Here is a 14,180-nt window from a genome sequence, read left to right on the forward strand (position 1 = left end):
ATGAAAGAAGAAGAGCTGAACAATCATCACAAAAGCCCTTCAGAGACACTTCTCGAATTTCCTTCTTTCAATTACCTAGAACTTCCTTTAAAATGCAACGCCACAGTGTGTTGTCCCTGACAAAGGGAAACGACTTTCTCCATGTCCTGAGCGTAATTGCCTGGGGGGTCTGAGGCATGTTCAGAGTTCCAGTGATGTCTTACTTCAGTTTAATGGCCTCTTATCATCTTCAAAATAAAAACACACACTTCAAGCCTGCCAGAGACACTTTTGTGTCAGCATAAACAACAGGTTTAAATGTGCCCCAGGCTGTATTATTTGTAGACGCTGTTATATTCGATGTTTGTTATTTTAGAGTTTAACAGCATCAGCAGATGTCACTTTGGGAGAAAGACACACCCAGCAGTTTCCTGGGAAGTGACTGCACCTGTCTTCTGCTATCAGATAGTGTAAAAAATACTCACAGCTATTATAAATATTATGCGCAATGCATATATAAAACGAGTAAATCAAATTCAATCACACGCACTTTATTGAATTCTAGGAAAAGGCTATGAATAAAAGAAAAAAAATCAGACCTCTTGTTGATTTTGCGACATGAGATATTGTAATGCTTGAAAAGCTGAAATTGTGACCGGTTCACAGAAAAATGAAAATGCATCATCCTTTACTCACGCCAATGTCATTTCAAACCTGTAACTTACTTTCTCCTGTGGAACACACACAAAAAAAGTCAATTGGGGTCCAATGTTGTTGTTTTGGACCCTATTAAATTTCACTGTATTGAGAAAAAGTGATCCAAACATTCTTCAAAATGTCTTATTTTGTGTTCCACATAAAAAATGAAAGTCATAGAGGTTTGGAATGACATGAGCGTAAATAAATGATGAGTGAATTTGCTTTTTTCAATGAACTATCCCGTTAAATATATAATTAAAATAGCAAGTTAAGGACAAGATACCCTTGAATGTTGCATGGTATGGTACGCCAGGTCGTTACTTTCTCTTTGGGTTAAACAGTACAATGGCTGGATGGGTCTTTAGTAACCTTGGCTGGAAGAGAGCTGTTAGTCCCTCCCTGAGGTAAAGGGGATTTAGACCCAACATCCAGAGCTCAGCGCTGGCCTTCTCCCTGCCAGGAGCTCTAACTCACTCACTCCAGGCCATTGTGTTCTCAGCACATTCCCCTGGAAAAAAGGAAAAACAATGATGGACAAAAAAGCCCACACCGAGGGCCATCTGCTCTCCCCGGAAGCCGTGAAGCTGACCTCCTTGTCACTCTCACTGTCCGTCCCATCTCCCTAAACGGTTCTGCGAGATGGGAGAACCCACCGGCACCGGGCCAGGGGAGGCATGTCCTCTCACCTTGAGAGAGTCGGACGAGACCTGACAGACTCCAGGACTCAATTTCACCTCTGCGAAATAAAATGCAGGATGAAGAGGTGAGGAAAAGAGAGACTGAGAAAAACAGAGAGAGACACAAAAGAGGGTGGCGGTGTGGAGTGAGTGGAGTGAGGGGGCAGGGTAGTGGGAAAAAAGCCTTGTGTTGCTTTGCTTTGTAATAGGAAGGCTACTTCTGTTTTGCCACATTAGAGCAGTTATTTTATAACAAAGAAGAAAGAGGAACTTATTAAGAATTCTTTAGAGACACCGTTTCTTTTCTTTTCACCAGTCAGTGTGGGAATTAATTTGCAGCACAATAGGTCACGCAGATGGTGGCAACCAATCTATCACCATTATGATTGACACTTAAAGAATTCTAAATTTGAACAAATTAAACATCTTGAATATACTGTAGATAATTAACCCTAATGTTCTATTGAACGTTATTTATGCTGCATGTATAATTTTTTTAATAAATATGTTTCTCTGTTTAATTCAAAGCCCAATTATTCATGGTAGTTTTATACCTGGGGTGTAAATGTGAAATGAGAGCTACTAAAAGGTCTTTTAAAACAGAACACGGGGGTACAAAACAATACAACAAACAAATCAAAAGAAAAATACACAAAGCTATAGAGAACTAAAACAAAACAACAAACAAATTAAAAGAAAAACACACAAAGCTATACAAACAAAAACAAAACTAAAACAATACAACAAACAAATCAAAAGAAAAATACACAAAGCTATAGAGAACTAAAAGAAAACAACAAACAAATTAAAAGAAAAATACACAAAGCTATACAAACAAAAACAAAACTAAAACAAAACAACAAACAAATTAAAAGAAAAATACACAAAGCTATTCAAACAAAAACCAAACCAAACTAAATAAAAACAAAACAACAAATAAAAAAAACACACACAAAGCTATACAAAACAACAACCAAAACAAACTATAACAAAACAAACGAAACTAAAACAAAATGAAACGAAACGAAACTAAAACAGAACACGTTGTTTTTGCTCTTGATAATGAGCTCAGGTACAGGTATAGCGGCAGAGAAAGATAAAGAGATAAAGATAATGTATGAGCTGAGTTCCCATCAAACTGCTTTGTCTGTGTTTATTTGAAAGGAAAAACCAGGATACAACAACACACTTTGTCATTACAGTGTTTCCTCTTGCCTCATGGAACGATATGAAGCGCTCTAGCAAACACATCTGTTCTCTCACAGAGCAGATAACAGCACTACAGATCTTGTTTTCAGGTGCTGGAAGAACATTGGAGGGTGGGAAAACTGTATTTCACGAGAGCCAGTTGTAATACTGTTCATATTGGTCTTCAATGTAACTGAAAGCAGTTTATTTCAGTTTATTTTCAGTTCCTCATGTTTCCCATAGTTCCAGTCAATATTATTATAACACTTTTTTCTCCTTTTCTATCTGATGTTTTCATAATTATTATTTTAAATATGTTATGCTGTTTTACATCTGATAATTTGAACTGGAAATTTTTTTATTTTAAAACGGTGGCTAACAACAAAATCTAAAATCACAAGGGAATTTAATCATGTTGCAATCTATGATTCAATCATGCAAAACTCAAATAAATGTATGCACATTTATAATGATTTCCAATTTTGACATTATAAATGCATTGGATATTAAATTAATCCTTGTTTATCTAAAGGAGAACCATCTTCCTTCCCAAAAGTAACATTATTATCATTATTACTGCAACTAATGAACTGCCTTGACAAGATGTACCAATACTTATAGCTTATTGAAAACTGATGTATTACATGAATATCATCCAAAAATTAACCAGCTCATTATTCCAATTATGCATTACACACTTGTGCATGTGTTAAAAAGCTTCACCAATATTTGTTTTTTCAATATCCACCGTCATCCATCTTACTCTTAAACTTCGATGGCCATTTATCCAATTATTGTGTCCATAATGGCTTTTCATCAGCTCATCTCTCCTTCCCAGCGTTGTGCCTTAGCCATTTACCTTTCCTGGAAATGTCAGGTTGTGTCAGAGTTGTTGGCAAATGTTGCTGCAATTATCTTGACAACTGGGATTCCTTAGGGAGGGGAGCTGATTGCTGCTAATTTACCCGTGTGAGTGCAGTAGGCCTTACCGTAGACCGGTAAGGAGGAGATGGGACGGAAAAGAGCGAAGGATAATCATTTTAATCTCAGCTCTAAAAGAATGCCAGTTTTATTTAGTAACAATTATTTCTTTTAAACCCTACTGATTGTGTTTACCCCGACAACAAAGCTTCCAAAAGTCAATTTCCGTCCAACTGAAAAGAATATAAACAAATAAAAACACTTGAGTGTCTTCAGAAACCTTCAGAGAAACTTCACTGAAAGCTTGCCATCGACTGGCCCCCCTTAGCGCTGTCTTTACTTGGCCTTCTGCATTTAACGCTTGGACGCAATCTAACGATTTAGATTGAAGTTTGGGCACCATTTCGCCGTCTGAACGCTTCTCAGAGAAGGCGGACGTACTGTAGTGGAGGAAAGGTGTGTGAAACAATACCTCTTTCCAAGTTGCTCCCTTCCACTTAGCTACTGCTTGAAGGCAGCACCAGGTGTCTCCGCTTCCCACTGGCACTCCTTCTCTTGAACCGAACCAAAAGAAGAAAAAAAGAAATGAAGGAAAAACCCGACAGCCACTCAACCTTCACAACCCCCTCCTTCAGAACCACCCCCCCAACCCCAGGCAAAATGTATCCATCTGATTCTCACCGCTTCTTCCTTCACATGAGGAAGAAGTGCCAAGTGCAGCTAATGTGCTGCTGGAAGCGTGGAGCGTTTGTGACACTCCTCAGCGCAAACGTACAGCTGGCATGAGCACAGACAGGTGGCCTGGCAAGAAGCTCCTTCCAAAGGAGCCGGCACGGCCTGAAAAAAAACCCTCTTTTCTGTCTGCCGCTCCCTCTCTTTCTTTCTTGTGCTGCTAGTTTTGTTATAAAGTGGGGCTGCGTTTCAGAGGGAGTTGTGATTGGTGAGCATATGTGTTACATATGTTCAAAAATGGTGGAAGGATTGAAAAACAATAATGAGTCAACTGAGACATGCTAATTAGTTAATTGGGCACTGTGAGTGCTTTTCTTATGACATACAGCACATTTAACTCGTGTCTTAATGATTATTTGACGTCCAAAATGTAAAAAAGTGGTGAAATAGTACATAAGCATCTTCTTTAAAGGAATATTCTGTGTTCAGTACAAGTTTGGCACAATCAACAGCATTTATGGAATAATGAGGATTTTTACATTCAAATAATTTAGACGCGTCCATTAAAAAAAAAAAAAAATGACAAGGTACTTAATGCAAGTGAATGAGGCCAATATTAGGAGGATTTAACAGCAGAAATGTGAAGGTTATATTTTATAAAAGCACTTACATTAATTCTTCTGTTACAATTTTGTATTATTTGAGCTGTAAACCTGTAAATCATTTTTACAGTTGCTTTATGGTTTTAGGCATTATGCTTGTCATGGCAATGAAGTTGTAAAATTGGATTTAACTTTACGTTTACATCTTGTGGGTTTACTTTTGAAACAGTGAGTATTTTAACCTTTGCGGATTGGCCCCATTCACTGCATTGTAAATGCCTCACAGTAAACTAGATTGTTGATTTGTTATAGAAAAGCAAAATAAAATTGTGGTAATCAACTTGTACTGAACCCATAATACTCCTTTATGCAAATATTTATAGCTGTATTACCTGATAATTCTAGCTTCCTGTTATAATTATTCTTCCTGGTTTTGGTTTAAATAATCTAAAAAAAACCCCCAAAAAACAGAAAATCTTCTGTCAGGAATTTAATTTGGGCCAAACATTTTTATCTTTAACAAAAAATGACTAACGGGAGAGAAAATACAGTTGCCAATGGGTGTGGGGAGACTGTATTTATGAAGACAGACAAAGGATTCACATCTTGGCTTTCTGCTTTGCTTTGGCACTTTCCAGTGGTGCCAAAATGGGCAGTGCCAGCACTTTGTGCCCGCTCTGCCTTCTCCTCCATCTGCTGGGGCAAGAGGCCTGAGAGGGTCAGTGCCCGTTACTCTGTTCTTCTCTTGTCTCAGCCTGGAGCTACAGTGGACACACTTAATGCAGCCTGCAAAAGGCTAACGCTCATGTTCCATATGCTCTTCATTTATCTCCAAACCAATCCCCAAGTAGTTACACATGTAAAATGGCGTTTATAGCAATAAAATGTTCGTGTTTGATTTGCTGTAATCGCTTCAAGGAGCTTCCATCTCCCCCAGACACAGACAGTTGAACAAACATTTACAGAGTCGTGTTTCCATCTCCTTAAGATGAGCCTAAAATAGCCTAAAGCAAACTTAACTACCTCTGGGAATCATTCAATACCCGTCGCACAGCGGGTGTAACAGCCTAGAAAATCACTTAGGAGATTTCCCCACTCCTCAGCACTGATTTTGTCATTTTTTTCTTCTCTCCCTTCATTCCACTGCGAGGGTCTTTGTTTTAGGCTCTAGTCCTTGAGTATTCTATGAGTATTCTACTCACATATTGGTAATAGCCACCAAAAATTGTTAAACAATTCAAAATGAAACAATGAAAAATTCAGAAAGCTTCTTACAATAATTGAAGAGAGATCTCATTTTAAAGGAGTAGTTCAGCAAAAAATGATATTTACTCATCATCATGGTGTTTCATATCCATTTGAATTCTGCTGAGTACAAAATGATAATTTTTTTGTCTTTTCCATTCAATTACAGTTACATTTTAATTGGGGGCTGGAACTTTTACATTCAAAAAGGGCACAAATAAAACATACATACACATACATATACAGTATACATATATACATATACACATATACATACAGTATATACATATACACATATACAGATATACATACATATATAGCATAATATCTATATTATATAGATAATATATCATATTATATGATATATGATATTTAGCATAATAAAGACAATAAAGACTTTTAAAGCTATATTAGAGTTGTACATAATTTTTCACTAATAATGAGTAAGTCTAACTCGAGAATCTGACCCGTCTGCTTTATATATAAGAAAGTCCTACGAGTTTAGAATAAACTATGACTCCACTTGTTTATGGTGTATGGTTACAGTAGGAAATAACAAAAGGAAGTGAGAAATGTTTTGATGTGAGTGTCCTTTCCTGGAGCATAAGTCATATTGTTATTTAACATGTTCTCTTAGAGAATGTGGCTGTGATGTAGCAGCAGTGGGTTTCTTACACAGAACAAGAGGTCTCAGAGGTGCCATGGGCTACAAGAGTAACGAGCAGGGCAGATTAGAGTCTTTCTCCAGCTCCGCTCCGGGCTGCCCAGTCAACTGTCACTACGCTAACACGACCTGTCGCTGCTCTCAGCGCCTCTGCACACTTCCTTTCCTGTCAGACACTGTTTAATACAAACAATTAGCATCGGGAGCTAACGGCTAGGAGTAATTTCCCAGCCAGTGCCTGGAGTCACTGCACTACTTGTCAGAGGATCTCACCACGAGCTAGTGCTACTCCTGGCTGAGCATGATATGTCTGTTGAGTTGTAATTGTTACCACACAAAAGTATTTGAGCACGTGCAAAAGATTGTCTTTGTTAAATTAAGATGGAAACAAAGGAGTATGAGATATAATCCTGCATGCACATTATGATTAAGTGTATGCTGGTTTTTGATATTTTTGTTTGAATAGAAACATATATAAAATACTTTTTCAAAGACAACATGTGGTCTAATTTTAAATGTGCCGTCTTCATGTATATATATTTATCCACTAAGCACAGCCTTGAAAAGCTGCTCTCTCAAATTAATTTTTGAGAAGTTGAATTCCTCAAAAACGGGAAGAATGAAGACAAAACAATTGAAACCTGGCAGAGAAAATTCCAAGCATGCTTCTCAAAGCAGTCAAAATTATGAACGGCCTCTTGGTAATTCAAATATTGCGTCCCCCAAGGAGCAGGCATTTAACTAATGAAAGCTGTGTTCAAATGAAAGTTGGACTCTCTCATTAACAAGCATTAGAATGCTCTCAAAAGAGTCACGTGTAGGGTGAAAGCATGTCATCAAAACAGTCTTTGCTTGAAAGACTCGGAAAAAATATTGTAATAAAGCCAAGATCCTTGCCTAAACAAGTTTCAAGGCCAGTAAAACACAATTATAATGATTGCTTGAGGGGGGAGTCATCTTAATACATAAAATCTTAATTAAAAGGCTTCTCTCACTCTTCTTTATCTCTTTCTTTATCTCTCTCTCTGTGTGTGTCTCTCTCTCTGTGTCTCTCTCTCTGTGTCTCTCTCTCTCTGTCTCTCTCTCTCTGTGTCTCTCTCTGTGTCTCACTCTCTCTGTCTCTCTCTCTCTCTCTCTGTGTCTCTCTCTCTGTGTCTCTCTCTCTGTGTCTCTCTCTGTCTCTCTCTCTCTCTCTGTCTCTCTCTCTCTCTCTCTCTCTCTCTCTCTGTGTCTCTCTCTCTCTCTCTCTGTCTCTCTCTCTCTCTGTCTCTCTCTGTCTCTCTCTCTCTGTCTCTCTCTCTCTCTGTCTCTCTCTCTCTCTGTCTCTCTCTCTGTCTCTCTCTCTCTCTCTCTCTATCTCTCTCTCTGTGTCTCTCTCTCTCCCTGTCTCTCTCTGTCTCTCTCTCTCTCTCTCTGTGTGTGCTCGTTTCTGTAATAGGAGGGGTAAAACAAAAGTTATTTTTTCTTCTCCCCCCTCCCAAATATTTTAAACTTCACTGCAGGGTGTCATGCTGATATCCATTTGAAAGACTGACATTTTTTGTATGTGTGGAAAATGCCTTTGAATGTAGCCCAGAGTGACACTTATTTTCATACGCACTTAAGCAGGCAACTCCATGGGGCAATGTCTGCCCAGTTGCCCAACTGATTTGTGAATGTGACTACAAGGTGAATGAGAAGAAAACAAGAATTCTTTTTAGGGATAGGGTATTTGATGTCATCATTTACATACATTCAAATCTTTATGAAATGGCATATATTAAATCCTATTTATATTAGTCTATTACATACATGCCAACCATTTCAAACTCACCTGTCTTTTAATAAGGCTACTTCAATATTATTAATATCTAATTATTTCATATAGGCTAGTATTGTATTGCATTGCATTTCATTTTAAAATGATATTGCAAGTTGATTCACTCATTATTCAAATTATGTATAAAAGGAAATATTGCAATATTGCAAATATTGCAACAAATACTTTTGTTTGACATGATACACAGCATTTTTTAAAATATATTTTCACACATATTTTAATAATATTAATGTTTCAATAAGTAATACTATTTTAATAAATTAATATATGAATTATTAACAACATATAATTTTATTAAGCAAATTCAGATCCAGAATTATCTGTTACATTTACATTTTACATTTATTAATTTAGCTGACGCTTTTTATCCAAAGCGACTTACAATTGCTATATGTGTCAGAGGTCGCACGCCTCTGGAGCAACTAGGGGTTAAGTGTCTTGCTCAGGGACACATTGGTGTCTCACAGTGGATTCGAACCCGGGTCTCTCACACCAAAGGCATGTGTCTTATCCATTGCGCCAATATAAAAAATCTCTATAACTATGTTATATATTTTTTAAAGTTGTGTATTTACATTATCCCGACAATTCCCGACATATATTCCAATTAACTTCTAAATCCAGAGAAATTTATATTTTAATTCGAAGACACGGACCGTGTCTTTATTTCCGTTTTGTCGCCGTCAATGCCGTCATATCCGTGTTGTCTCTGGTTTCCGCTCGTGCTGCCATGGCAACCAGAGCTATGAACCAGAGCCCTCTGATAGTAACCAAACTGACGCGGACAACTGTGTAGTTCGCAATGTCTATTTGCACGCTGTTGTTGTTTCGTTCGAACATTATGGACCATGGCAAGCAGACTTTGGATAAAAAAGGAGAACTAAACAGAGAATCAATATCAGCGCGGTGTTTTCGAGATGTCGAGAGCTCCCATGGACACTATATAAACGAGAGCTCCACGTCCGAGACTTCGACAACTCCTACATGTACTTTATTAAACAGGTGAGCACATTTACATAAAACTAATCAAGGTCAACAATGATAAAATGTTAGAATATGATCTGTATGTTATTCTAATGTTGATCTAGCTTACTGCTAGTCTCATACAGACAAACTAATGTTAACACATACATTTCAACACATTCAAATGCAGTTTAGAGTGATAGTGTAATGTTAGACCAAGTGAAACAGCGCTGCGTTACCTCTCAAGTTTAATTTGTCTAATAAACTGACCTGTGAGTAGTAATTCTGCGTGTAGTTCGGTAGAATGAAATGTCCATATTCCTTTTATATCCGCGGGACTCTCATCGCGTTTGGAGCTGATAGCTGTCTCTTAGCAATCCCGAACTGCTTCATATCACAGTCATGATAAAAGCATCGATGTATTCAGTAATCCATATACATTATTAGATCGGTCGGCTTGACGTTGACGACAAAATCCATAATTCATAGCAAATGTTGCGTCATCAATCTACGCCTTTGTTATTGTAAATAGGTTAGCGACCCCTAATGGAGAAAAAATCCCATACTGTACGTTTAAGTGTTCAGCATTCAGTGTTGTGACGTGTTTTTGTTGGTGGTTTTGTGTCTGTTTGTGTTTTTGACGTGTCAGTCGCCTAGTAGCTAACGTTACAACTGTAACATAAGGAACTGTGACGAGAGATTTCCTATAGTGAGTCCTATTCATTTTGAATCGATGTTTTTTAATGTAATGATGAACAGTTTGGCGTCATAGCGGTAAATGCAGTACCACATGAGAAACAGTTCAGGAAGTTTGAAATTAGGCCTAATATTAGGCCTAGCTGAAATGCATTTTAGATCAAATATTGCCATATTTGTATAGGCTATATTTGGTTCGCCAAAAGAAGTAGTCAAGTCGGAGTCAACTGTGTCTGTGCGTTGACTGAAAGTTGAATGAATGATTCAATAACTCACTCATGGGTTGCTTCTCAAGTGAAAGGCTGCATACTAGCGAGGCGATGTCCTCCTTCCTAGTCCAGACTCCAGAGCTACTTCTACCGTTCCATGGAGCCTTGTGGGCTTGAATCCTCCAAACACTAGAAAGAGATGCATGGCTAGTCACACACATGTTCCCGCCCCCACGGTCATGACACGAAAATACTATTAAAACGTAATTTGGGAAAAAATACTTTGTAATAAATATCTTTATAGTAAACGGCTTTCTATTAATGCAATACAGTGAATGACCACCGTCTGCAGTGTCTCACATTAGCAGTTTAGTGTCAAGTTATAAATTTACACCAAAACAAAAATAACATGTAGGCTTCCATCGCTGAAGACATATATATTTTTTTCTTATATTTCCTAATGATCTCAGACAAGCTCAGTGAGTCGTATTCCGTCATTTCTTGTTCGTAAATTGTAATGTGTGCAAAGGATTGTGGGCGTTTTGAAGGACGTAACAGTGGCCGTTCTACAATATGCATTCTTGTCTGTACTTGTGAAACGTCATCAGTCCTGTTTCAATTCAAAGTTCACATCTAGCCAAGTACAGTTCAAATCCCCGGATGTGTTCTTGATTCGCCCCTTTTATCGAGGATCCATCGAGAGGTGACTTGTGAGGACTTGAGACAGCCAGGTATCCCAGAATACATCTCGCAACAATTGGCAAGCAATAGCGAAGGAGAAACCCCGCATAATTGAAAAAAAAAATACTGTTATTGTCCGAAATGAAGTTTTAAGAGTTTTTCAGACGACAATGTAGTTGTTTAAAGCTCAAATCTGTGGTTTATTTATAAAGATAGCGCCTATTTGAACATTTTATCTGACGTTTTCGGAGTTGTGCGATCCAGTCGATCACCGGGTGCTTAGCGCTCTTTAACCCCGCCTGGAACAGCCTTACCTTGGCTAGTCCTTTTGACGTTTGCCGCTGGCTCTGATGTCTCTGTAGCGGTTAAACATGAAATATAATTAGACTTGTGTATCTAACTGGCGATCTTTGGTCTCATGAATCTATAATTTATTCCCTGGCAAATCGTTTTGGCTGAGGGCAAAGTGAAGTTTCAAAACCTTATACTGTATGTTTAGGCTATTTAACTTTACCGTTGTAGCCTACGAGAGCGCTGACTTTATACGTTTGACTGAATTGTTTGCTTTATTTCTTATTGTATAGCTTCTTATACCTTTTACTTAATCTGAGTGCATATTGCCTGAACCACATATTAATGTTTAATTTTTTTTTATATGTAAATGAAAAGAGGCAGGGTTGTGTTTTATTTTGTTTTGTTAAATATACATGCAGTGAAGACAATCAATGTTATCTTATGTTTTTTTCAATGATGTACATTAGGTTTTGTTACATCTTATGTTGTTAAATACATTTTTAATGTTATTAATGTGTGTTACCATTATGTTGTTTTGTAGTTGTGTGCATGACACACCTGAGCAGCACCTTCCATATGTTAGTATTTAGGCTACCTCAGCTTGTGGAAAAGCTATGTTGAACTTTGATTCATCATGTGGTTTTCTCACTATTATCAGTGTTATTATTATGACTGTTGTCATAATAGGTTAAATGTGCAATACAGATTTGAGTTGCAGTGTGGCTTTGCTAATTCAGCAGAAAACTATTTAAAATGTGCATGCTCAATCAGCATTTACAATATTTGTACATTTATAACATTTATTATATAGGCCTACGTTTTACGTATGCCATAGCCTACATAGTTTTAGTATTTTATTTAAATGTAGGAGACATTTTAGGAGTCAGTTGTCTCAGGTTCAAGCAGTCTTCTCCTCTCTGATCAAGGAAATTGTTCATCAGATCTATATTTCTTAAACCTGTATGGTGCTGTTGTGTTTTGACAGGTTTGTTGAACCAGCTGTAGGGATGATGTTTCAGTGTGTCAGCTTTAATTAAGTTGATGCCTGTGACCTTAGGGAGAGGCTGAGGGACAACAATGGCCTTAGAGCCTTGAGTAAATACCCAATGACTGTCTTACTGTCATGTCACCCAACACATGAGAAAACAAACTCTCCTGTTCTTTATGAGTAGTGTTGACATCTGCTTGGTATCATATCAGATGTGTTGAGTGTAAACCGATCAGGTTACAGGGCACATTAAGATTGTGTTTTAAGTTTTAAAGTCTGTCTTGTAGAGTAAAAGTTTAGGATTGACAATATCAGTGCATTAGGTCAGTCTAGCAGACATATTTGGTCTTTGATAAGTAAGTTCATGTGTTACGATTAACACTGCTTGTTGGTTCTGGTTTTGAGTCAAATTTTTGGCCTGGAACATGGCCACTAGGGTGCTCTGTCCATTCAACAAGAGCACTTGAATTGTATCATCTCCTCTTGGTTCACTGTGGTCGAGCAGAGCGCTTGGCTTGGGCAGTTGTTGTTGCCACAAGCAAGCCAATCTTCAACACATATTCTCTCGAGTGCCCCTAATGGTTGACTTCATCAGCCTTGTGACATGAGCGTCAGTAATAGGTTATTTATGGTGACCCTGAGTGTGTTTTTGGATGTTTGCTTCTTTTTATTAATTTAGTCCCTCTTACATTTACACAGAAAGATCATTTGAGTGCACCAATGCGGAATTTATACATTTGCATTGGCTCATTTGCAACTGCTATAGCCTATAAATCAGAAAGGCAAACCATTGAACAAACAACTAAATATTAAAACAAATAAACAAGGCAATAACAATAAATTCAGTATGTAATGGTGGAGCTTGTCAGCCCAGTTTAAAATAAACATTTTAAATGTTAATATTATTAATAATTAAATATTTCGATTAAAATTAAATGAATATATTAATTTGTATCTATGCTAGGCCTATACTTTACTTTAAAAAAAGCATTATTGGAAAAATCTAATTGTATTATATATTTTTTAATAATTATTAAATAAAGGTGGAGTGTTTTTAAAAAAAAAATTTTTTTAACACCTGCACCACCTTACAGGATGCAAAACTAATGAATACAAACAGGTTTTCCAAACAATTCCTCAGTCTGGCATTGGTTGGGCAAACTGATTGCCCCACCACAAATTCAATTCATTGGTGGTTGAACGATTTTATAATTTACTTAATTATTTATTTGAATGGATGTAAACACTTATTTTCTAGTGTACCTGTATCTCCAATAAGAAAAAAAAAACTTTCTGAGAATGTGGCTTGATGGAAGATTTGGCTTTCTGAGCTGTTAAGCGGCCTTACTTGACGAAAAATCATTTAGTCTTATTGGAAACCTATTAACTGACAACATTTGCGGCCCAAATGGAAACCACACATCTTCACTGTTTCTGAACTCATTGCTTTGATAATCAATAATACACTTGTCAGATACTCTTTAACAATCTGAAGCTCAATCTTTCTAAAATGCAGTGCTCATTTGGATAGATCGGATTTTATACCTTCACTGGTCAAATCAGCTCATGATTTAAGACGTCACCCACCAAAGTGAAATTCCTCATTCCACTTTAGGCACTCTTTTAGAAAACTGGATTCATCCCAGAGGTCACATATCTCCAGCCCATCCTATTTTATATATCTTAATGGTCTCTTGAATAGCTTTGAGTTCTGGAGGCAAAATGAGATTTGGACAGTAATGTCAGATTTTAAGATACCTTCAGAAAAGTAAAAAGAGCAGGAAAAGGGTCATATATCTCTTGAGGGGTTTGGGGTCGACACATTATAAGTGTATTGACGACATACACCAAAAATACTTATTTAGACACATTTGTGCAACATA

Source organism: Leuciscus leuciscus, assembly GCF_965113295.1.
Source record: "Leuciscus leuciscus genome assembly, chromosome: 17".
Classification (NCBI taxonomy): domain Eukaryota; kingdom Metazoa; phylum Chordata; class Actinopteri; order Cypriniformes; family Leuciscidae; genus Leuciscus; species Leuciscus leuciscus.